This window comes from Varanus komodoensis, unplaced genomic scaffold (assembly GCF_004798865.1).
Source record: "Varanus komodoensis strain SLA01 unplaced genomic scaffold, ASM479886v1 scaffold2, whole genome shotgun sequence".
Lineage (NCBI taxonomy): Eukaryota > Metazoa > Chordata > Lepidosauria > Squamata > Varanidae > Varanus > Varanus komodoensis.
The window spans coordinates 28444748-28471973 of record NW_025335568.1 but is presented as its reverse complement, the minus strand read 5'-3'; the positions used below and the strand labels follow the sequence as shown (position 1 = coordinate 28471973).

General features: G+C 41.5%; 1 long non-coding RNA gene across 1 annotated transcript; it reads right to left on the bottom strand.

Annotated features, from left to right (window-relative positions):
• Positions 1 to 8355: 8355 nt before the first annotated feature.
• Positions 8356 to 26840, bottom strand: LOC123022926. The gene is made up of 4 exons (XR_006414607.1): positions 26720 to 26840; positions 11541 to 11725; positions 10173 to 10234; positions 8356 to 8416 (listed from the first exon to the last, which is right to left on the bottom strand). It is a non-coding gene; the product is annotated as an uncharacterized LOC123022926 (long non-coding RNA).
• Positions 26841 to 27226: the final 386 nt, after the last annotated feature.

Sequence of the window (27226 nt, the reverse complement as noted above, 5' to 3'; positions counted from 1 at the left end):
TGGTACAAGGAGCCTGCAGGGTGCAGAGGATTTCTATGGTACCATGCTTGTGACCCCAGTGTTAAGGATTGAAAGGCAGCTAAAGATGCAATTCTAGTACTTTTAATTGAAGGTAGCATGCAAGAATATTTTAATCCTTAATTTCTAGGGAGGAATGTAGTCCTTCTATCCTTTCAGTCACACTGACAATCAAGAGAAATTAACATGGTATCTGAATAAATTAATACAGTACCTTAAAAAGAAGTTCGTAGACATTATGAACTGAGAACATGGTCAAAATTTAAAAGAGAGGGAGAAGGTTCATTTGAAGTTGTAATGAAATGAAAACTGGAGTCAGGCCTGTTATGAACATTTCAGAGAAACCCAAACATCATTTCCTGGACAGAATCAAAAGAATTAGGCAAAGGCAGACAAACGTTGCTGTAAATTTAATAACTATTCTATCCAACGAGAAGCTAGGCTGAATTTTCTGTGTAATTTAGCTGAAAGAAACCATCAAGAAGTGCTAAGATTTTCTTCTTCAGGACCATTTATTTAAAAGAGCTTAATAATGAAAACTAGAGAGTCATTAGATCTGTTTTCAGACTGAATTTAACTGTGTACTATGTGGAAAGGAAAGAGTATAGAGACATGGATTACTTTGGATAATTCAAATGCAGGGCACCTGATACATGGAGAAAGTTAATTTCCCTGTGTGTCAGGAGGCTGGAGCTCCTTCCCAACAAAAGCAATAACTTTTGTTACTACAAATGTCTAAACAGTATTACAGTTACACAGGCTAGAAAATTGTCCCCTCATTCTAAGTTCAACCCACACTTGGTTTATGAATCCTTTGTGGCCACCCCTCCAAGGGCGGATCGCTGTGACCACTCTCTTTGCGTCACTCAGTCAGTCTCAATTCTGGCTGTCCCAGTCTGCGTGTGTGCCTGCGAGAACAAGCATCCTCCAAAACCCCTTGCCCCTCTTCTCCTTGGTTCTCACATTCCATCTCAGGAGCTTGCGAGACCATTTTCTCATCTACTCCCAATTGACCTCTTCTTGTGCCCATTTTGACTTCTCCCTGATCCTCCTCCTCTGGCTCATTCTCATTCTCAGCATCTGTGAAATTGGGGAGTAAAGATTGTTCTGCTGACACAATAAATATCTCTTCATCAACATTCTGGTTCTCATGAGAAGTTTCCTCCTCTTGTGCCTGTGTAAGGGACCGTTCCGAGCGCGCGCGCACAACTATGGTCAGTAACACTGCCTTTCAAAGTGAACCTGAAATTTGTGAGTTGTTTTAACTAAATTCAATAAATGCAAATATATAAACATTTTTTAAAGGAACATTAAAAATACAAGTTGGTAACACAACTCATTTTGGCCACTTGAATTATAGTTACGTCTGGCATTGCCAGTACAAGATTATGAAATAATTATTATATATCATAGTTTATAAAAGTGTATCTTCTTTCTGTCTTTCCATGTGATGTAGATAGTCTTTGTTGTTTTGGATTAAATGGATGAAGTAGGACCAGAACATGTCTGTTCTTGTTAATTTCTGTTTTGTGTTTATTCTTATGTTGTTGTTTTTTTGCCAATGCTGTAGAAGTTTTGATACCACTGCTAGACTGACAGAGTACTTTCATAGTTTTACTTCTCTGTTGAGATTTGAGTAATCACCCTGACCTCGTGTGGATATGTGCCTATGTCATTACAATGATGCCAGCACTTAAGGTCAGTGAAACTGCCGTTTTTTAAACTCAAAATTGTATTAAATGCTGCCAGAATGCCTTTACTGATTTTTCTTTCTCTTTGCCAAAATCAATTTTATAGGGTCAATCTGTTCATGAAAAAAGCCTTCTACTGTTTCTGGACCATCTATGCTACTACCCATTGCTTCAGTCAGTATAATCTTGCATAGTTTAGAGCTGAGTAAGGTTCTGGGATAATAATACATTGCTCACAGCTGGGCAGGGGTCTGGCTAGTTGAACTTTCACTAAGTGGCTTGAAGCCAATTATATGGTACATTATCAGTTATTTGCAGTCCTATCATTCATTCCCCCCTATAAATCTTGTAACCTTTATTTATTTGTTTGTTTGTTTGTTTGTTTATTTATATTGCGATTTATATCCTGCCTTTTTCCTACAAAGGGCTCAAGGCAGCTTACATCATTCTCTTCCTCCATCTTATCCCCACAACAACAACCCTGTGAGGTAGGTTGGGTTGAGAATCTGTGACTGGCCCAAAGTCACCCAGTTGGCTCCATGGCTGAGCAAGGACTAGAACCCAGATCGCCTGAGTCCCAGTCCCATGCTCTTACCCACTACACCACACTGGTGATTTTTCCACAATCTGCAGTGCTGATATTTATCAAGATAAAAGAATAGTAAATATATAAAAATGACCTGTAAAAGTTCTTTCAAAGCCCACACATATAATTTATCTGAAAAAGTTGGAATACTGATTCAGGTTTCAGGTTTCTTAACAGCTTTTGTGCTAAGCACCTGCAGATTCAGAATACCTATCCCAGGAAATAAATATAACTGTACATAAGAAATAGGTACAGTACTGTTCATAAACTCTTGTCTGTGTTTCTTCTTAAGAAAGAAATATGTTAGGCAAGTTCCTGCTAGCAAAGTCACAAAAGGAAATACAAAATCATTACAAAACTGTGTTGCAGCACTCTCTAGTGGTTGTTCTATTTAAAAAAATGCCACTTGCTGTGTTGAATTGCTGACACTAACCTAAGTAAGTAAAGTTTCAGGATTTTACTTACTCAAGCCAGAAGTTCTATCCTGCTTTCAGCAGAAAGCCATATCCAATAGTGAACCATTATGACTGTGTACATAGCTTATGTTCTGGCATGACTTAACTCTGTTTTGTTTGAAAGCCTTCTCTCCATATCCTCACAATTCAAAAACAACTACTTCCTGCTGACCAGGGCTTTGCATTGCAGGCAAAAATCACAGATGGGGCAAGTAAGTTCCGTGACCTGAATACAATCACAGACAAGGCTCTTTTTCCAAGTCCAGCCTCCCTGAACTGTCCAGATGTGTTAAGACTAAAACTCTCATTCTCTTGCCAACATGGCCAAAACATCTAAAGCAGCTGTGGCTTGGGGATAAACTTACTGGTGGGACAGACTGCACATCAGCATAAAAGGATCATGGGAGCATAGCCAACAATACCTATTTTGTAACACAGTGTCCAGGGTGTGAGCAGCTGACTGACCAACACAGGCATCAGGACCCAGGTAACTAGTTTAAAGTCCAAGCATCAATCCTAAAGAAATCCAAATCAACAGTCCCAAATCATAACACAAACAGGAGCAGGTACCTTAGGGCTGGAGCATGAGCAGAGTCCAGGGGGAGGGGGAGGGGGAGTTCAGGCAGCAAGAAGCACCACAGCAAGTCAAGAGACCTTCATTGCTGAGGCAGCTTCTGGAGGGAAGGACCAGTTATTATACAGCTCTTCCCCTAGGGCTCCCAGTGCTTTTGAGGGCCCTGTCAGGGGCAGTAAATTGCAGGAGTAAGCCTGCAACTACAAGGGCTGCTCTTCTACTGCTCTGTCAGAAGATGGAGCTCTGAAGCTGTCTCAGAGCCTGAGAGTCTCCTGCAAAACTTAAGACTGCATCGTTAACATTTTCCTCATCCCCCTTATTCTATGTTCCTTGTCTATTAAAGGTAAAGGTTTCCCCTTGACATTAAGTCCAGTCATGCCTGACTCTAGGGGGCGGTGCTCATCTCCGTTTCCTGGCCGAGGGAGTCAGCGTTTGTCCGCAGACAGTCTCCGTGGTCATGTGGCCGGCATGACTAAACACCGAAGTGCACGGAACGCTGTTATATGCCCACTGAAGTGATACCTTTTTATCTACTTGCACTTGCACGCTTTCGAACTGCAAGGTTGGCAGAAGCTGGGACAGAGCAGTGGGACCTCACCCCATTGTGCAGATTCGAACCAGTGACCTTTCGATCTACCAGCCCAGCAGCACAACGGTTTAAACCACTGCACCACCTGCAGTCCTTGTCTATTATGTCTGTTTAAATTGTAAACCTGCAGGGAAAGACTGCCTACTTTTACTGATTATTTGTAAGCTGGTCCAAGAGACTTTTTTTGGCTCTAAACTACTAAAACTCTAAAATACTTTAAAAGAACTAGCTAAATAAATAGTTTAAAATAAATATTTTAAAAATAAAAAGATGAACATCTGGAACTACCTACATGTTTCCTGCTCTCAGACTGTATTTAAAAGGGGGCAGGGTGCGGAGGAGGAGGAGCCGCGGGCTTTAACCCACCGGCCACGGCTGAGCCGGCCCCACGGAGCGACGGACTGGGACCGACTGCCCACCTTCACTGCCCGGGAAGACCTGCCGCCGCCGTCCGGAAGACCACCGCCGGGACGCTGTCGGCCCACCTGCACCACCTGGCACCACCTGGCTGGAAAGTGCTCGGCGCGCCCTGCTGCGCCCTCCCCTCTGGCGCAGGTGAGAGCTGCGCCGCTCAGGGGGTGGGATGCGGAGGAGGAGGAGCCGCGGGCTTTAATCCACTGGCAGCGGCTGGGGCCGGTGGCCTTGGGTCGGCGACCGAAGGGCGGCGGCCTAAGGGTGGTGATGCCGTGCGGGGCCATGTGGGGGCTGGGCTGGCCTGGAACTTTGGGGGTGGGCTTCCTTAAACTATATGTTGGGTGGCTGTGGGTTTTTAGTGGTTTTAATTGTTTTAGGTGATTTTATTTTGCGTATTTTATGGATTCAGACCTGGGTGCACATGGGGAGCGTATGGGCGCCGCCATTGGGGTGGTCTTGGGCAATGGACGTTATGGTGTTGGGGGTCTAGCGGGTCTGCATAGAAGAAGGCGGGACAGATGGTTGACACCTGTCCCCCCTTCTGGTTACTCCCCCAGCTGGAGGGTTCCGGGTAGGCTTGTCAACTGCCCCTCAGGCCTGACCATGCTGTCGCTTAATGCCAGGTCGGTCCATAAGAAGTCATCCCTCATCCACAACTTGATTGTGGATGAGGGGGCCGACCTGGCTTGCATAACTGAGACCTGAGTGGGTGAGGAGGGGGATATGTTCCTCTTTCAACTGTGCCCACCCGGGTATCTGGTCCAGCACCGACCATGCCTTGAGGGGAGGGGAGGGGGGGTCACTTTGGTTTACCGAGCTTCCATCTCCCTCACAGGGCTTCCTGTTCTCTCGAGGCCAGGTCTAGAGTGCCTCTACTTGGTGTTGGGCGATCGAGACAGATTGGGGATTCTGTTGGTGTACCGTGCACCCTTCTGCCCAACAGACTCCCTGCCTGAACTGACGGAGATCATCTCAGACCTGGTTTTGAAGACCCCCAGGATGTTGGTCCTGGGAGACTTCAATCTCCATGTTGAGACGGATCAGACCGGGGCAGCTCAGGACTTCATGGCCTCCATGACGGCCATGGGGCTGTCTCAACATGTCACTGGCCCGACCCATGAAAGTGGACACACTCTGGACCTGGCTTTCTCAACGGGGCAGGAAGAGGGTGATCTGAGGGTGAGGAATTTAGGTCTGACTCCCCTGTCATGGTCAGACCACTTCCTCGTGAGGTTTGAGCTCGAGTGGCATTTCCCTCTGTAAGGCTGCGGACCCAATTGTGCTGGTCCACCCCCAGAGCAAGATTGATCTGGATGGTTTCCTGAAGGCCCCAGGGGAATTTCCAGTTGACAAGGCTGACGCTCCTGTCGAAACTCTGGTCAAACTGTGGAATGGGGAAATGACCAGGGCTATTAACACGATCGCTCCTAAGCATCCTCTCCCACCGGGCAGAGCCCGTTCATCCCCTTGGTATACACCTGAATTACGGGCGATGAAGCGGGTTGGGAGATGGCTAGAGCGTAGGTGGAGGAAATCATGGGATGAATCTGACCAAACACACTTAAGAGCCCATTATCAGGCCTATGCTGATGGTGGTGAGGGCGGCGAAAAAGAAATTTTTTTCCGTGTCCATTGCCTCCTCGCAATGCCATCCTGTGGAGCTTTTTTGGGTGGTACAAGGGCTGGTTCACCCAGGCCCTAAGAAAGACCTGGTACCACCCTCGATGGCCTGCTGTGATGACTTTGTCAAGCATTTTAGGGAGAAAATCGCTCAGATTCGTCACAAGCTGGACTACACTAGTGACTCATAGCCTTCAGGGGAGGAGCCAATGTTGCCATCTGGTCCACAATTGATCGATGAATTTCAGTTATTGCCGCCTGATGATGTGGACAAGGTGCTTGGACAAGTACGTTCCACCACCTGCCTATTGGACCCTTGCCCATCTTGGCTACTCAAGACAGTCAAGGAAGGGATAGGGACCTGGATCCTGGAGGTTGTCAATGCCTCTCTAAGGGATGGCCGGGTACCTGCCCCTTTAAAGGAGACGGTAGTCCGGCCTTTCCTAAAGAAGGCATCCCTGGATCCAGAGGTGGCCACCAATTATAGACCGGTGGCCAACATCCCGTTTCTGGGCAAGGTGTTAGAGCGGGTGGTGGCGGGACAACTCCAAGCACTCTTGGAGGAAACTGATTATCTGGACCCATTTCAGTCCGGCTTCAGACCCGGGTATGGTATTGAATCTGCCTTGGTCGCCCTGTATGATGACCTGTGCAGGGAGAAAGAAAGGGGGAGTGCGTCCCTGTTGGTTCTCCTGGACCTCTCAGTGGCTTTCAATACCATGGACCATGGTATCCTTCTGAATAGGCTAGCGGGATTGGGAGTTGGGGGCACTGCTTTGCAGTGGTTCCGCTCCTATCTCAATGGCTGATTCCAGAAGGTGGTGCTGGGGGACTATGGCTCTGCACCATTGCATTTATGCCATGGAGTTCCACAGGGTTCCATCTTGTCCCCCATGCTATTTAACATCTACATGAAACCGCTGGGAGAGGTCGTCAGGAGGTGTGGGCTGCAGAATCATCAGTATGCTGATGATACCCAGCTCTGCCTCTCATTCTCTACCAATCCAGGTGAGGCAGTGGCTGTACTGAACTGGTGCCTGGTTGAGGTAATGGGCTGGATGAGGGCCAATAAACTGAAGCTCAATCCAGACAAGACAGAGGTCCTGTGGGTAGGTGGATCGGGCTTTGGGATGGGGGACTTTGACCTTGTCCTGAATGGGGTTGCACTCCCTCTTAAGGACAGGGTCCGCAGCTTGGGAGTGCTCCTCAACCCAGAGCTATCGTTGAAAGCTCAAGTGACAGCGGTGGCAAGGAGCGCTTTCCTTCAGCTTCGGCTGATCCATCAGCTGCATCCCTACCATGAGAACGACTGCCTGGCAACAGTGACACATGCGTTGGTCACTTCCCGATTAGACTTTTGTAATGCGCTCTTTGTGGGGCTGCCCTTGAAGACGGTCCGGATACTTCAATTGGTGCAAAATAGAGCTGCCAGGTTGCTGATGGGGACTGTGCGTTGTTCTCATATAACCCCAGTCCTCCGTCAGCTCCACTGGCTTCCCATTGAAGTCTGGGCCCAATTCAAGGTGCTGGTTATCACCTACAAAGCCCTGAACAGCTTAGGCCCTGGTTACCTAAAGAAGCGCCTGCATCCATATATGCCCTCCCGCCCCCTGAGATCGGCGACAGAGGCCCTTCTCCGGGAACCCTCCGTGAAGGATATTCGGAGGGTGAGTACTCAGAGGAGGGCTTTCTCTTCGGTGGCGCCCAATCTATGGAATGTGCTCCCCTGAGAGGTCCACCTGGTGCCGTCCTTGTTTTTCAGTGCCAGGCCAAGACCTTTTTATTTAAATGCTATTTTAACTGTTAATGGTTCATTTGTTGGTTTAAATTGACCAGGCTGGATCCACTATTTTATTTTTTTTATTTTATTTATTTGATGATTTTTTTTTGTATTTTATATGGGATTTTAATGATTGTAAGCCACCCCGAGGCTCATGCAATGGGCCAGCATATAAGTTGTTTAAATAAATAAATAATAAAAAAAAGAAAAATGAATGAAAGGATGCCTTAGCAACCAGGATCCACCTTGATGGACTTATCAAACCCAATTCAGTATGTACTTGAAGAGTGATGAAATTAAAAGTGTGTTACTTTACCTTAAGAATGCCCTATTCTCCTACCCCTCAATTAATTTCACTTGGTCATATTAGCCTTCAGTAGTTTAAGTTATTCTTGGTATATTTTATACATGTCTATTCAAAAGGATATTCTCAGGCAATTTTATATATGCACAGAGCCTCACTTATAGCTTATCCCACCACCCCCACCCAAAAAGGAGGAGAGGGAGTAAATTAGGGGTGAGGGGGGGAGAGGAAGGATTGATCAGTACAATGGCATCATCTCCTGATAAGAGTACATGAAATTGCAGACAAAATTACAATAGTAAACTTTTTATATGTAATGGAAACCTGACACATAAATACAACAAGTAGCCACCCTCAACTGCCTCCAGATTGCTTTACACACCAGCTGGAAAAGATCAAAAGAGAATACATGCATTTATGTTATGATGCAGTTGAAATATAAATATCATGTCCAGACAGCCAGTGCCCCTCCCACAAATTGTCTTTCCACATCAAGAGGAAAGCATCAATAGAGCACCCATACACTTACCACAGGAACACAATGCACCCAATTTCGCATCACAAAAAACAGCCTGGTTAAAATGTTAATTTACATCGCCCAGCATTTTGAAATGCTGACAAAATGTGCAACCTGAAACTACGACTGTTAAGTCTGCAGTCTTATACACACTTACCCACACGTATAGGATTGCACTGTACAAATAGCAGCATCAGCAAAAGGTAAAGAATGAAAGTAAATGACTTATAAATACTGTTTTGTGGGATGCTAGAATCTGAGGTGGTGCCTGTGACTGGCTGATGTCCAGCATGTACCACATGCACAGTCTCGTACACACAGTATTTTATAAGAGACTATGACTGTGATCTCACTACTAGTTATTTGCTATCCTCTCTGCTAATCTCAAGAACAGCCTGTTTCTTCAGAGCAGGCTGTTCAACCCTACATAAGTGCATGGCAGCAACATCCCAAAAGCAGTAAGTCAGCATGGATTTGGCAGTCAGCAGAGGCATGGCTTGTAAAGGTGGAGTATCTTTCTTTCAGATAACAGGTGAGCTTCAGGCCACATAAAGAGCCACATTAGAAGCAGCTGTCACAGTACTCCCCACTTCCACTCAGTGGCCATGGGGAGTGGGCTAAGTTAATTTAACAGATGGAAAGAAGTACTCTCTACAGTAATGATCCCAAAATCATGGTAGGAGGTGGATTACTGTACTACCCAAGCCAGGCAAGAACACTATTGGAATGTTTTTCACCATTTTCCAATCTCCTTGCCTAACCAAGGCAAACAGACCTGCACTTTGTTACTATTAATAATAAAATTACCGAAGTATACATAAATAACAATCAGAATTGAGAAGCCAAATTATTGACAATATAAAGGCATTCCATGAATACAATCACATTTAGCAAATCCAAGAAGGTGCCTCAACACATTTATCACTTTGATGCAAAGAAAGATTTTAACCAGCTAGTGGAAACTTTTCTCATACCACCCTATCTCATGCCATCATAACATCACATGACATTTGATGTGGGTTTCCTCTAGGCAGTTGGGAGTTTGTTTTATTTTTTCATGACCATAATACATACTAAACTGGACCAATTAAAACCCAGTTGTGGAAGTTATTACTGTCTGTTCTAGTGAGCCCTGTGCAAAATAAATTCATAGGGGTCCTAGAATTAAAGGAGTACAAGCATGGAAAAACATGTGACAAATCAGGATGTTCACTGATTGTATTAGGCCACTTACATTCTCTATGGATATTGCAAAAGTTAATTATGCTGTCCGGTGCCCCTCAGCTCTTGCAAGGCCAGGCTGAGCCTGCCACAAACTATTTTCTCTCCCTCCAAATAAATGCAGCAATTCTTCAATTGACTTGAACAGGGTGGTGAATGAGAACCCTAAAAAGTAAGAAAGGGGTTGGGGGCAACAATAGCCACAGTGCCCAGCCACAAGGTACTCATTCTACATGTGCGCATGCCACACGAAAGACACACAAGTTCTGGCCAACACTGATGACCATCCCACTGGGCTTAATAAAAAGCTGGCAGCAATAGTTGATAGTTTTATAAGAAATTATAAAAGGACACAAATGACATCATGCTTCAGAGGTTGTTCCTCCAATAATGAATAACTTACCCAGATCTAGAACAATACAGTGATGTAGCTTAAGTATGGAAGAATGATCCAACCTCATTTTCCTGGAAACGGAAAAAATATATTCCTATTGAGAAAAATGCTTTAATAATGAATATAAATGGAATGAAGTTTGGAATTCTTCTCTATTAGTGTATATGTAACTGGGATTATGTGCTACAGATATTTCAATATTTAAAAGAACAATCACACTTGTAGCAGACTAGCATAATTGTCTTATGTAGCACAATACAAGATAGTTTTCTTATTTCTAGTTGTTATTGGAAATGGTTGATAATAACAGTTACTTAACATCTCATATGAGAGAATATTTAATAGCAGGGATAGGCAACATATCAATCCAGCTGACTCCTGGAAGTTTAGTAGTGTTATTTGTGTCTCTTTATTAACACAACTATCATGAAAAGCAATATTCCACTAATGTTTCATATGTCAAACGGGAAGGTATTGATCTGCCAAGAGGTAGGGGAACTTGAAAAACTTTGTCAGGAGTCTGCAAAGGCAAGATAAACCCAGAACACTTAGCAGTCCAGTATTAAAAAGTTGGTCATGCAGTAAATGAGCAAAGGACTTCAGAATGGGAATTTACTTGGAAAGAGCCTTACGATATATGCAAGGAGCTGGTGGCAAGGACAGTGAATCTGAAACAAGCTGCAACTAGCCTCAGAGTGGCTGATCGTCTGCCAGTATCATTGCAGGCTATTCAGCAAAGTCCTAACCCACCATGGCTTATTCTCAGGATGGATTAACATGACGTGCAAACTCGCCCACTGAGGGAAAAAGGAAAAACCCTGGGCTGCCACAATTAGGGAAATACTTTTTCTGGGGAATCCCCTGTGTTCCATCTTACCTATGTATCATACATGGCACTACAGATAAGACATTGCCAAACCACAAAAAGATGTTGCGATTATTTATAGAATTACTATTAAGAACAGGAAAAACAGTAGGTATATGTCAGACTTTCACCTGCATACATTTGTGAGAAATTTGAATAACTAATCCAATGCCAAAAGGATTCTATTATGATAATTCTACCCGATCATTTCCTAGCTATTAGAAATAAAATATGCTGAAACTGGGAGAATACTAATATTGGTTGAAATCCTCAGCTACAAAGCTCACTTGGAATATGATCTTTGTTAATCTACCTCACATAGTTACTGAAAGTAAAATGGGAAGGGTGGGCTAAGGAAACTCATGTATCAAGTGTCAGGATAATAATCTTTTTCTGGTTTCCCCAGTCTGGCACTATTGCAGATTAGAATTCAGATTACACCTGCTAGCATGGTCACTGGCCATGGATGGTATAGTCCAAAATATCTGAAGAGCAAGGATAAAGTGAAATACCTGAAGAGCAAACTGAAAACATCATGTTCCAGTTATCTTCCAGCTTTTTCATAAAAGAACATGGATAATTTCTGCAGTGGCTTTTTGGAACTGCAGTGCATATAGACCTAAATCACATTCTTTTGGCTAGTTGTAATATCAGTGTAAATTTCAGCTTTACAGAGATGACAGGATGAATACAAAATCTGCAATAAAAATATGAAAAGCACCATAAAATTATTTAGGATATTTTTAAACTTTACGGACATTCTTCAGGTGAACCTTTATTCCAGCAGTGCACATATTTGACCTTGATATGATGATAAATGCACTGGTGAAAAGTTTATTTTTAAAATGTTTGAATACAATATCACCTGTACTTTATCACTGCATACAAAAATTTATATATTTAAAACTAATGTACACATACATATATACAAAATATACATATACAATATATGTATCATTGTAGGTACATTGTAAGTTGTTTGTTTTGTAACATAACTGTCCCGTCCAACTCTTCAATCTGGCTATGCATTCAGTCTTTAAAGAGCCCCAGTGGAGCCCCGCGGCAGAAAACTCCAGTACAGCTGCTGTCCTTAAGCTTCAACTTTCTCCAAAGAAAGAACTTCAAATAGGTCACATTATATTCACCATCAAGAGGCGCTTGCATCCTCCAGTTACTAATGAAGCTTCTGTGTTCTCATTGTCATTCTCACATACACTTTTCTGCATGAGTGGAAAAGGCATACCCTGCTCCTTCTATGTTACAGTTAATAATAGAGGTATAGCACATTATCAGCAGGATTAATGAAACTCCTGCTACTATAGCAGCCATGGAAAACACTATAGTTAGCACTTGAAGAATTACCTTTGCCCAAAATAGTTGTCAGTCAAATCGGATTGAGGTCTGCAAGCACTGTGTATCAAAATATCTCTACAGTTCTGTGTTTATATTTAAACATGGAGTTGCCTTGACAAATTGGGTACTTCTTTCAACAGATGCCAGTATCTAAAAGTATTCTCATATATTTTACTGGTATATCCATCATAAATTTAAAAAGCCACCATCCTTTCCAGTCTCTCTCAAGTCCTGGGTTACTATAGCTCACTTCTGTTACTATTTAGAGCACTATGCATGGCATCTTTTGGCAGTTTTATGGATAGTCTCTATTCATTTGTGTTGTAAGTAGTTTTGCCTGTTTGCTGAAATATTGTATATTGTTTCAATTTCTATGTAATCTGAGCATCTGTGAATAGGAAGACTGCATCTGGGCAGGGTGGGCAGGGTGCTATCTACCATATGTCAGAAAGGAACTTACATCCATGTTTTTCTAATACAGGTTAGTAGTAGAGACCAATTCTAAGCTATTACTACTACATCTAGAAAATTCAACCTGGATTTGTTACAACTGATTTCAAATGTAATAGTCTCGTGTTTCAGGTCAGTCTTTCTCTGCAATATAAGAATATCATCCAAAAATCTCTTGTAGAGGACAGTACATTCTTGAAAAGATTACCATCTTGCAATATGCGATCACATAAAGATTGGCCAATTCAGGGGCAAACTTAAAGCCCACAACTATGCCTGAAATTTGCCAATAAAATTCATATTGGAACTGAAAGAGTTTTAAATTGCTGGTTTGACTAATAAGCATATAAAAGCTGTAGGAGGGCTGCTGACATAATCTTTCTTATGCAGAGCTATTTCTATTACCTCAGTAACCTTGTAGTTCCTTCTTCTACACTAGCTAGGAAGTTTAGGAACTGAATGATGTCCTTTATATAATTCACAGTACCATGAACTGAAGAAAAAAGGTCTACATATGTGGGCAGAGACTCCAAAATGGAGTTACACCCATCCATAATGGGCTGACCAAATACAGAAAATGATTTTTTCTGTACTTTAGGAAGCAGATAAAATCAAGGAATCCTCCTTTCACTCTCTAGTGAACAGTCATGCATGGATTTGCTTATATGTCTTGAAAGAAGCACATTACATCATACTGTTAAGTGAGCAAGGAGTAAACCTTACTGTAAGGTGGTGCAGAAAAGACTCAGCTGGCTTGCATAGAATTCTATGTGACATAGATTCCAGTTAAAGGGCCATTCTAACTTTCTTTCCATATAGGAAACTGCCATTGAAGTGTTGCCATGACTTTTTCAAGCACTGGCTATCTTCACACATAATGTTAAACAATACCACAAAATTACCAGTGGTCATGATACTTCACCTTGTGTCACGGGTTCACACATTCCTGTAATTTTTATGCATGCATGGTCTCCATGCGTCTCAGTTTCCCATATCCTATCAGTCCCTGCATCTCAGCATCATTCCCAAGATACAGCGCTTCTACCTGAGTCACCTGCCTCTCCCTCTCCCGCACTGCACCACCCACTCCCCTGGATGTAGCCTCAGCCACTTGCCTTTTTCCTTCTTGCTGTTCTGTGACGTGATGGTCCACTCACTAGAGTAGCATTGTTGCTCTGGAGGAGCACTGCAGAAAGGCCCTTTGCCGCTGCCCTGCTATGTACCAGAATGCAAGCAGGTGTGCACACACAGACACATACACACTCCCCCCCTTCACTGCACAGGTATCCACCCCCACCCCCTGCCAGGGGCTGCGTCCCCCTCCACCCAGGCACACAAAGGTTGCAGGCACCCCATGCAAGGGACAAAGGAAGTGTGTCCTGCTAGCAAAACTTTCTCGAGGGTGCCTGTGTGGGAACCTACCTGGAGAAGTTTTCTGGTTAGCCACAAAGGCTGTGTTTGTCTTACAACCATGGCAGAGTGAGGCTTGCTGACAGTCCTCAGGAATGCCAGGAAAATGATAGGAGCCGCAGCAAGGGCAGGAGAGAGAGCAGGAGACCAGGACTTCTCAAGCTGGATGCCTTGATGACAATGCCTGTGCACACTCCATGTGCTCCTCTTGTTAGTTGCCTAACAAGAGAAAAGCACCAGCACTCCAAGTAAAACAAACATACAGACATTTCAAAGCACTGCTCCAGCAAAGTTCAGCAACCAGTGAAGCACAGAAACCATACAACAAGGTGTTGCTTCTACACACGGTTTCATGGCAACCAACTATGCCACACTTCACCATTTACACACAATGGCAAACTATGCCTGCACAGTTTCCAGCATGGCTTGTCATTTTATGTGGATTCAGCCACTGGGTAAGTTCACTTATGGAACGTGCTACCAGAAGGTGTGCTAGCCACCAACTCCGATAGATGAAGATAGAACCATCAGTGGCTACTATTTACAATGGCTATGTGGAACATCTACATTCAGAGGAAATAGCACTCTACTTACCACCAATTGTTGTAGGCACTGTGAGAGAAGGCTATTGCCTTTTTATATTTATTTATTAGAATTATATCCCACCCCATTAGCTGGAAAAGCTCTCTTCATACTCTTGCTTTTAGGTTCCCAGAAACTTCTGTTTAGTTCCTGTGGGAAGCTAAACCAACTAAATTTTGGTCTAATTCAGAAGGGGTCTACATACATTTCTTGTACCCCCATGATACTGGGTGATTTGCCAACACAGATTCAAATGAGAAGTATGATGCTTATCTATGTTTAAAATGTAATTCCATTTAATTTGTACCACGGCAGGGATGAGCAAATACTCTGTCCTCCATAAAAGACAGCTGAAACAGTTATCATGATTCAAAGTTAATGTTAAAACATTGAACAGAAGGGTATCATGCAACTGCAGGCAAGGGACAAGAAGGTATAATGTGTCAGAGGAGTTCAGCAGTGTCCAGCAGTGTTACAAAAAGATTATAAAAATAGTATACATCAAATAAGTATGCTAAAACCATATTCAAAATAGACTATAGTTTCAAATTTGTTGCAAATACTCTATTCTACCTGAATACCTTTTAAAAAAATTTCTTGTAAACTGAAGCTTTAACATACATTTTCTGAATAAAAACTTCAGCACTGCATATAGCCTATTGAACAGGTTGTTCATCTGTAGCTGTGGGTCTTTGGGTATCTGTGAACTCACGCATATGGGTTCTGACCCTGCACAGCATAGTGATTAATAAGACTATATCCTTTTGGGTTTTCCCCCCTCCATATTAAAAGCAGTATTGGTTTCTGAAACAAAATTAGATAAGATTACAGGTATAGTAAAGGAGGATGAAATAAGCATACATGACTCAAAGATTTTTTTCCAGTTATTAACCTTAGGAGAAAATCTTTAGAGTACAGGGATCTCATACATGTTTCAAGTGATGGCCAAACTATATGATACACTAGAGATCCATGATTGGATTTCCTAACATTTTTTTCATCAAAAAAGCACCTGATCTGATGGGGTTGTTTGAATTGAAATGATGCAGTGATACTGGCAAAACTGGTTTGTGAAAGGTACTAGTTGAACCAGAACAATGCGATGGTAGTGATAGAGTGCTATGTTGTTACAGTGGTGCCTCGTACTATGAACTCAACTCATTTCAGGAGGCCAGTTGAACTCTGAATTGTTGGCAGACCAAAGCAATTTTGCCTATTAGAAGTAATGGAAAGTGAATTAATCCATTCCCAGACCCTAAACAACACTCATTTTGGTAAACTAAACAGCAAATACAGCCTCCTGAAACAAATCAAGTTTGAGGTTATATATGAGGTGTGCTCAAAAAATATGGTGAATCTTTAAATAAAACAAAATTATTACAACAAAAGACATTTTGCCATTAATCCCCCTTAAAATACTCCCCCTCAGTTCAAGCACACTTAGCCCAGGGCTGTTGTGGCTGTCTCGATGTCCTGAATCGATTCAAGTCAAGATAAATCAATTCAAGACAAGTCAGTTCAGGACATTGAGGCTTTTTTTCAACTTGGGTATACAACAAATGACTTTTTTGCTGCAACCGCATTTTTTTTCACTTCACTCAAAGTTCAAACTTAGAAGCATCATTTGAACTGTGGAGCAATTTTATCTTGACTCTTAACAAACTTTGGATTGTTTGAGATTAGAGTTGTTCGAACTACAAGCCACCACTGTATTATGAGTTAAATCAAATCTCTGTCCCAGTACTGTTACTCATCTGTGTGTTGAAGGGGAAATATAGGAACAGATGCCCTTGAACATGTCCTCCAACAGCACAATTCAAGATGTACACCCAGGGACCGCTCTTAAGTGAAAATAAGCCTGAGAAGACTTCAGATCCAGAGGAATACTATTATAACTTCCTTGAGTGCAGGTAAGTCAAAAGACCCACACATGGGACTTTGCCTTACTGCAAAGTACCATAGCAGACTGAAACCAAGGGATGTCACTGCTGAAAGCTAAACCACGCCAAAAATCATCTGTAATATAAAAGTAAGCATATCAGGGAGAAAGATCTTGGCTGAGGCCACTCCCTACTATGCTAGATGCATTTCTTAATGTTTTCTCTGAAGAGCTTTCAAAATGCTTTTTGTACCTTACAGGCTGGAGTGGTATGGCCATTTTTCCAATGCAGGACACTACCACATCTGTCTAAGCCCAACTGTCACCTTTCCCTCCCCAGCCCCTCAGCATTTACCAATAGCCACTCTAACTTAACAAAGAGAAGGGGAAATCTGTCAGATCCACTTGCCTTCTTTCTCTTAGAGCCACTGCATGGGAGATCTATGGTACGATCTCATTCTACTGCATGTATTGAGTAGGCCTATGAAAAAGTGCAGTCCTACAAGCCATACATCCACTGATGTTTCATTATACTATGCTTCCTGGTACAATCAAATCAGAGGAATGCAAGATATGGTTTAGGACAGTGGCTATGGAAGCCCAAGACATGGCTTTTGACGACAAGCAACAGGATCTAAAGAACAGAATTTTTCAAATACAGCCTTACTATTAGGACTATGCCAATTCTTTTCCCCTGGCCAAAAACAAACAAACAAACATTTTAAAAATCAGCAAAAATAGGTATTTTCAACAATGCAGGATTTTCATGATTGTTCAAAACTATTGGGTTATTGCCTCTCTGCCACTACATTAGCAAGGAATCAATTTCAGCAGTGGGAATCCATTGGATTCTCTCGGCTCAGCTTCCCAGACTCTGGTCTTATTTGTTGTGGCCCTGAGTGTGAGCTCCTGGTGAGTGTTCTTAGCAAGAACTGAGTTCCAGGAACCAAATAGCATTCTTTTGTGCCGTGTGCTGATGCATTCAACAGGGAAGGCTGCCGTTTACACAACCTTTGTTCTGTGAATGTTAGAAGGACAGATTCCACTGAGTCTCATTCCAATGCTACACCATGTTACGCTTCTTTCACAAGTTATAAACCAAGGAGACACTAAGACAGCCAGTTCATAGTAGCCATTCATCCCTGTAACATCTAGTTTGGGCCTGAATGTGGATAGCTTGTTTTTCGGCACCAGGCAAAGACCTTTTTATTCAAATGTCATTTTAACTGTTAATAATATTTATTTATTTTATTCTTTGGCCAGGGCGACTTAATTTATACTGTTAATTTATATTATTTTATCGAAGTTATTTATGTTTGTGAGCCACCCTGAGGCTTCGGCAAATGGGGCAGCATAGAAATTTTCTAAATAAATAAATAACTTGAAACATTTGTCTGAATTGAGAAGCATAGCTATTGCAGGAGATCTACCTATATCACTGTTGAATATGCTCCCAAAACAGTTGGCTGTAGCAGAAGATGGAATAAGGAAAGTTCCAGCAGATTAAATTTTTCAGACCTACTAACAGCCAAATTAAGCATCTGTGTTGTTTAGCAACAAACTGAAATGGTTAGGGCAATCAACCTTCTCCTATTATTGATCTTACAAAGCCCAACTTTTCATGTGACGAAAATCAAGCAAAATACACTTTTTAAAGTGTATTTAGCAGGTGTAGGGGGTTTTCAGTACATTACCAAGAGCAGCCCACCTGTCTGCCTGGCAGAAAGCATGGGATTGTGTTTTGCATAGGCACCTGCTTTTGCCTTTGTTGAGAAGAATAAAGTATAGAAATCCCTTTTGCTTATTCCTACCAAGAATATGCATGATAGAAACAAAGAGGAACTACAATTTTTTGCAAAGCTTTTGTCTCTGCATAATTCTTTTCAAACTAATTCACCTTCTACAAAAGTGACAGGTTTAAAAAAAACAAACCTTGACACAGGAAAATACATTTCTTCCAGTTACTATTTTTAGAGTTCTTGATTGAAGCCCTCCTTGCTTTGAACTTTCAAATTAGTTAAACCATCACCTTAAAATTCTTTATCCACCAAAAGTTAATGCATCCAAACAGAACACAAATGAATGCATGAACCTGCACCACCTAGCTTAACCCCTGCTCCACCTACACATACCCACTGTGGTTAACATGTGGACCTATTCAGGTTTCTGTTACCAAGACATCTTTTATCTACATCCCTTCTAAAAGAAATTCCAAGGTGTCATCAGTGGAAGGGGGAAAAATGCTTGCCACTCAGAATATGCAAAGGGTGTTAAGAGCAATTTAGTGTCATGTCTCCTTTTTTTCCTTCCAAAAGTAAGGGTATATATACACACACACCAACTAGTCTAAGAACAAACTAATCCAACTCAAATATTGTTACAATGTACAGAGAATTAAGCCTCTGTTTTACTGCACTAATCTTAACTACTGTTGGTGGATTACCTGTAACCCAACAGGACTGTAAAAGAGCAATATTGATGGACATCCAAAAACTTCTAAATATGTCAGTAAGTATTATTCGTTACCTTGTTTTTGTTATAACTTAAATTAGATGATAATATCACAATTGTATTACTTTTACAGAACAATGGAGGTACATTTTACACACCAAAGAATACTGGGGTGAGTAGGATTTTGATACTATTCTAATTTTAAGTAATGCAAATTTGAAGTGTTTTTGATTCAAAAGATCAGGAACACAAACCAGCCAACATTTAAGAACTTTAAAAATCCCATGAATGTCAATGCAAAATTAAGGAGGTGTAAAGATCAAATTAATAGTAAATAGAAATGCTTAACTTTGACTGATCTGTATCCCACATGTGTGTATATATATGGATTTCCATACTGTTTTAACAAACACACATGTGCATTGTCAGAGTAGCTCTTATCTTAAAGCAATTTCATTAGTTTTTGTCTTCTGCTTTGAAGAGTATCTGTTCCTATCCCCACCCCTCCCCTTAAAGTAATCTTAGCTATCTCACCTTCTCTTGCTTTGGAGAAAATTGCCAACCTTTCATTGCAAGGCTTTCTATCTCCCATTATCCAGCCTTAGAGGGAATGACTATAGCATATAGTAAGGGGTGGCAAAATGGTGAAAATGTAGCATACTGTGTGTTACAAGATTGTGTACAGCAGACATACACATCTAATGAAATACAAGAAACCAGTGAAACCACAGCTTTACTGTATAAACCTTTGTTTGAAAATCCTAGCATTTCCTTTGATGAAGGGTTGCCAGCTAGCACAACACGATGACTACTGTTTCAGCATTCCGCATCATAGCACATGAAATATGGGATGTTTGTGGTTAACTTTAAATATTACTCCAATATAAATAACATATACATGAGGATAGTTTCTATCAAGATGGAACTCTTAAGGATTTTTACTTTATATAGTAAATGCTATTCCACTACACTATAAGCGTCTGCATTGCCAATCTTATGTGAGTTATTTTTTCTAATCAGTTAGTGTTAATAGCCTTATAATCCTAAAACTACTTTGGATAAGGAAGTATCTTATCACCACACCTCTAATTTGCTTCTCTCTGTGGCACATCTGCCTCTCATGCAAGCCCAGTTGGCACTATTTTCTAGTCTTGCAGGTTTGGACTACAAGTCACATAAACTCCAGCATTGTGACCATTGGCAAGAGATTATGCAAACTATAATTCTAACCATCTAACAAGATTGCCTACCAAAACCTATTTTTAACCTGCATCCAAGTTCAATCCCTGTCTATTGCCATTCATGTTCTGTACCTTATATTCTGAGACTCCTGCACCTCCACTGGTTCTAACACCTTCCATGCTCTATTTGCCTAATTCATATATAGTGGAATATCAAACTTATATAAAAGTGTTTGAGCAATGTTAGCTGCCAACTGGTTAGAAAATTTAATACCCAGGCCACATTCAGGTTGGGGGCTTGAATCCCAGACTAGACAATCTACACCACTCCCTTTTTCCATAAAACGAAAAACAGTTGAATGTGCTCCTGGCCACATCATTTTATTGTTTAGAGTAGGTTAAGAAAAAAAAAGCAGCATACATTAAGCCAAATGGAAGGTTCCAGCATAGACGTTTCTAGCCCTGGAAGAGTCACTCTTACTTTCCCTCCTATTCCGATAGCAGTGCTAGCTCACTGTTGAGATGGCGCATTTTCTTCTGGTCTCTTTTCCAGCACTTCAGAGCTTTCAGTGTAAGATCAAACCCCTTGAAATGACCTAGGGTGTCAGAATTCTAATTCTTGTTCCTTTAGCCAGCATTCATTTAGAACAGGATGCATAACCTACAGCTACCATGGTCCCTATACCTTCTGATCAGCAGTCACTGCTTCCATACTTCTACTGATGGTGAGAAAACAGTGAGCCCTGAAGGGGAAGGAAGCTAAAGTTCCTTTGTTCCCAAGTAGCAGCCAGTATCACAGCCACTGTACCATCATTAGCAACATCCCAGTCAGGTATTTCTGATTGCTGGTTCTAGAGCTAACCCTTTACCCTACGGTGGGGAATAGACAGGGGAGAAACACTGTCCCTGCCCAAGGACTGAACTGAGGCCTTTCTGGTAAGTCTAACTCCCAAAGTCAGACCAGACTTAGAAAACACCGGGAATTACTCAATACATACAAATTACAGGTTCCATAATTTATTCATGTGTCCCATCCATTTCTTGATATTCTCCTGCCTTATTAAAGCTAACTAACTCTGGGTTTGCTGGGTTCCCTGCACTTCCCACTGTGTTTAGAACTCTTTGCCAGGTGTATAGTTCCTTCTATTCTCTCAGTGCCTTACTATTCCTTCCCATTTATCACTGCTGATCTGAAATAGCAGAATTACATGAAGTCCAAGAGGACTTTCACAAAAAGCACATTTTCTTTACAAAGGATGTCTTTTCTACCTACTGAGGCAAGAACACTACTACTAAAAGCTTTGTCAGCCATCTAGTGGATAAGATGAACACTGAATGTAACAATGGCAATCTCATACATGTCTCATGGACTTCAATAGGGTTTGCTCCCAAATAAATTCATATAGGACTATAGGCAAAGCCACTTAATACCAAAAAAAAAGGGCCTCAACTTAAAATTATGGAAAGAAAAGCACTGGGGTGGGGAATGCTGCAGTATGCAATATTTTATAAGAAATCATTTTATAAACAGTTTAAATGATGAGACTGTGTTTGTACTGCTCAGCACTTTTTTCTACATATTTAAGGTGAAATGTGCAAGTGTGGCCAGGAACTGTTTTATGAAAGAAATTGAAGTTCTAGAAGAAATTGAAGACAATGAAAACATTACCAACGTTGTACAACAGATCCAGAGAAACTTCCACAATTGTTGGGTAAGTGTAGATAAAATTACAAGTTTTTTTTAAAGCTGAGATACACAAAAATATCACATGTTGACTAGCAGCCTGTGTAGCAGATCTGATCCCAATTTATTTCCCATTTAATCTATTTACCCTTGGAGCACTTGACAAGTTCACTTTTTTGGACTGCATTACCATTTTATGCATTCAGTACAATTGAAGTGTTTCAGATTTTCTAGGGATTCCACTGATGGGAATCCCTAGAGTGTCATTATAGAAATCAATGATCCAGTTTATACATAAAAATCAAATATGGGTTAAAGAACCCATGATTCATAAAGAACACACGAAGCTACATGAAAATAAGCAACTGTGCTGCCTCATGACCACACCCTGATTCTACTCTGTTTCCAGAATATAAAACAACCCTGAAGCTACCAGGCTGTACTCTATGACATGTGACCTCAGAACTCATCCTTAACCCAGAGTTCCAGGTTCACACATCACAGACACATAATCCAGAAAGCAGGCAGAAGTGGTCAGCGGTTGGGAGGCAGGCTGCTTGTTCTTGCATAGCCTTGACAACCCATCAGCTGTTGCTACATCAGAAAGAGGTCAGTATAGTGTATTTCCTTCTCTGCAGTTTATATCAGCTTTTCTCAATCTGAGGCACTTCAGACAGTCTGCATTAGAGCTCCAATAATCTGACAATTACCAATGCTACCCGGAGCTGGAGAGAGCTGAAGTTGCACAACTGCAATACTTGACAGTACACAACTGTGAGGATTTGAAGCCTCAGCTAGGATAATGTTCAGATTTCACAAGGCAAGCTATCAAGAGAAACCAAAGTGTAAGGAATCTTTTATTCCAAAAATAATGATCTTTGAGATTGATATGCTGTTCACAGCAAAGCTCTCTTTCTTGACCCCCTCTCACACTTAATTTCCACCAAAGTGAACAGACTGCACAGAATCCCAAGCTTCTAGATGCTAAGGAAAGTGCAGGGGGAAAAAGAAGCTTTGATCACTTGCTATCAACACTGAGTCCCTTTGAAATGGAGGTTTTGACTGAGAAGTGGGTAGTTTTGGACTGAGGCCTAAACAAGCAATCATAAGCTACCAAAGAGGGAGATCATGATCCTACTTAATACAATTTTATTTTTTTAAAGATGATTTTCCAAAAGAACTAGAAACCTGGTAAGGGAATTGGGGTTTCCCCTCTCAATGCTCAGAAGCCACTGTATTGAAATAACCAATTCAAGTCAGGAGTAAATTATCTTTATCTATCTTTCTCTATTAATTAAGGAAGCAATAATTCATAGAAAAGTAGAGATAAGCTCTCTACGTTTTGAGCTCAATTATCTGTGCAAGCCATGATGAGGACAGGAGACAGAATGTTTATCCTGTTCTACAGGTTGCTATGTGAGAACCACATTCTGCAAACTGCCATGCTTGCCTCACTTTTTCTTTCTTTCTTTCTTTCTTTCTTTCTTTCTTTCTTTCTTTCTTTCTTTTTTGGCTTAAGATTACTTGCTGAGAATGTAAATACGGTGCATAAATACAATACTTAAACTATCTTCCTTCTTTTTCCTTTAAAATAGTTTTTTTAATTACAAGTTTCAAAAACCTTTTTTATTGCAGGAAAGACTTGAAGATACAATAAAAGAGAATGGATGTGCCACATGTGATTCATATGAAAGTCAAACCTCAGAAGTATTTTTAAAGCAAATGATTACATTTGTGCAGAATGCTTTCCTCTTTGAACACTAGCCTCTTCTATCAAAAATTGTATACTCCCAATTATTTAAAATATAATATCTTTTATATACACCTGAATTATGTTTGCTTTCACTTGATTTACAGCTTAGCATATCACAACATTTAACCATTCATTAATCTTCTAGTTTACAATTATAGTTAATCTTGTCATCTGAAGGCTCCCAACTTTGTTTTTACAATTATATTTCATATAAACATACAGAACAAATGAAAAATAGCAATTTAATTGACAATTCTATTCATAATTACATTAGCTCATTACCTTACTTGAATGAATTCCCTAGGCTGAGCTGCATTTAAACATGCATTCCCTAACAGCTGCTGGTAATTTAGCTTCTTTAGCGATATATTGGCTTTGTTCATACACAACAATATGCCAGAATAACTGCCTACCAGTTGTCAATGAACCACAGGTTATGTATAAACCCTGCATGATTAAGAACCCATGTTTAACAATCACAAACAATTCAGGAAGATAGCCCATACACTGGATTGTCACTGAGTACACATCAGGTCATTGTATTTATGAAACCACCAAAAACAAGGCAGGTATCTAAAGCAAAGGGGACTGCAGGTGGCGCAGTGGTTTAAACAGCTGAGCTGCTGGGCTGGTAGATCGAAAGGTCGTCGGTTCGAATCTGCACAATGGGGTGAATTCCCGTTGCTCCGTCCCAGCTCCTGCCAACCTTGCAGTTCAAAAGCATGCAAATGCAAGTAGATAAAAAGGTACCACTTCAGTGGGCAGGTGTTGCATGCACTTCGGTGTTTAGTCATGCCAGCCACATGACCATGGAGACTGTCTGCAGACAAACACTGGCTCCCTCAGTTAGGAAACGGAGGTAAGCACTGTCCCCTAGAGGCAGGCATGACTGGACGTAACGTCAAGGGGAAACCTTTACCTTTTTACCTTTATCTAAAGCAAAATATACCAAGGAGCCTTTAAAAATGCCGAAAGCCTTGATTACAATGAGTAAAACTTTTCTTCAAGTGATTTACAGTTTCAATAAGTTTTCCATATAGTAGGAGAGACAGCTCTTTCAAGGGCAAAACTTATCTGGGCCAAGGAGAATTCATTGAGCAGATTCTCTGAATTCCAGTGCTGGCAACGAATTCAGCAGTCAGTCAGTATTTTTATTTTTACTTGAGTTCTTTGCAACTGGATTACAACATTAAAGTGTAGAACAGAGGATAACAGAAAGAGGAGCATGAAATACAAAATATTGGCTGAGTTCTTTCCCATGTTTTCTATAATGATTCCAAATAGTGCTGAGCAGAGGCTGACTGGGTTCACACAATATGTTAAGCTATGATAGTTTAAAAGTCTCAGAGGTGTAGCATGTTGTTTGAACCCAGGACTCTCCCCATAGGGTGATTTACAAAGTACCCAAGGCTTGTATTGAGGTTGTATAAATCCACCATGGCTTATTGTATTGTCTGAACATGAAGAACAAAGCAAACCCTCGTCAAGATAGAGGGGCCTCTTGCAAGAGTGGCAGAAAGGCATGTCACTCTGGCCACACAGGTAGCAGAGGACCATCTTCCTTAGGCACCCCAAAGTGCCAAAGCAGCACCTGGAAAGAGCTAAGAAAGGCTTCCCCTCCCTGCCAGCAGTGGAAATATGGTTCAAAACCTGGGGGCACACCTTTGAGAGGAAAGAGACTTGAGAGGAGGGGAGGTAACAGAGTAGGAGGGATCTCCAGTTTTCCTGTCACCCAGAAGGACCAGCAGTAAATGTCAGCTGTGCCAGGTGAAGAGGGGAAATGAACCATCCAGTGCTGGCATTCCAAGGGTAGTGCTACATGGCACATTCCTTCCCATTGCCTGTCCTGTGTCTCCTTCCCAAGTCTCAATTTGAGAAGGGACATATGGAAGACACTAGTTTACCCTCCTCCCCTTGGCTGGTATAGTGCCTGATGGTGGTGTGCTGGGGCACCCCATACAGCCAGACCTTCTCCCCAGAAAACAAGCCAAATGAACGCCCTCCCACAAAATCCTATTTTCTCCCAGTCTGATTTGGGCTGAGAATGGGATCTATTTTGCTTTTTAGCATCTGTTTCCCCCACTATTCAGCTGAGTAGTACAGAAAGGACACAGGCCACCTCCCTGCTGCTCAGCTTCAGAGCCCAGTGAGAGGTCACCCATGCCCACTCCTTGCTGCTCAGCTGTAGCATGCAAGAGGTGAGTACCTGGGAAGGAAGACCTAGCTTGCACTAGATTTTCAAACACAGGACAAGGTGGGCCTTCCCTTCTCATCCCTCCCACTCCAGGATTCCCACCCCATCCTTCTCTATCAGGAGAGCAGGACTGCTCATAATCAATCCCACTACTGACATCAGCATGAGGAGGGGCACACATAGATGTTCCTGCAAAGTTCTCTACAAATACTGCAGAAAGGCTGGGGAAGTAGTGGGGAGGAGGGAGAGAAAGGAAAGAAAAAGGACACAATCTTTATGACTGCCTGTCAGGCACAGGGGAATTTCACCTGCAGTGAAACTACTAGAAGGATTGCTAAGCCATGTAAATATTCTCATTTTCAACTGAATCCTTTGAAACTGGCTATAATTTGCTACTGCTAGTTGTTGCATTATACGCATAGGCAAAGGCTCTTCAACTTGAAACATAAGACAGGGTTTCTCAAATATACTCCTTTAAAAAAAAACAACAACCAGCAACGGCTTTAAAGTCTTCCAACATCCAATGTATACATATGACAAACATTTTTTCCTAAACAGGCACTTAAAAAATATAATGGGTAGGAGGGAAATAACAGTCGCTCAAGTATTTTTCCCCTCGACTGAATTAAGCTACCCTTGTATGAATAATATCTGGACAGATGTCAACCTTTCAGATATATTCCTTACAAAGAATATGGATGCTAGGCAAATACATTTAACACTGAAGGGTTATAGGAAAAGTGAAATGACATACCTGCGTCTTCACAGAAAAATATTTTTCTTGCTCTTTATATGCTTTCTTTTCTAAAATCTTCCCTTTTAATAAGCATTTGTCCTTTACATTCAGATAAATTCTTTACACTATGTGAGCATGCATGCACGAAGAAACCTTCTGCAAATTCAAACATGTTTTTCACCAAGCTCAACTGTTTGAGACAAAGTTAATGGGCTTACACGTAATCTATCTCCCACAATCTTGCAACTCTACCATGTGACTTCCAACTTATTCTTCCTGCTGCTTCTCTGATAAGAGGTAAACTTTCTCTGCCACAATGAAGGGACACAGCATACTTGCTACTCAAATGTTTTGCACTATGGACAGATTTTCCATGATTCATTATTTGAATCAGCCTTTATAAAGCAAGATAAGCAAGATGTTGGAAGAGACTAGGAAACATACTTTTATAATGTAATTTCTTATCAAGTTATTCTATGTGTACCTGACTGAAATTCCACTTCACAACAGTTGAATCCTGAAAGT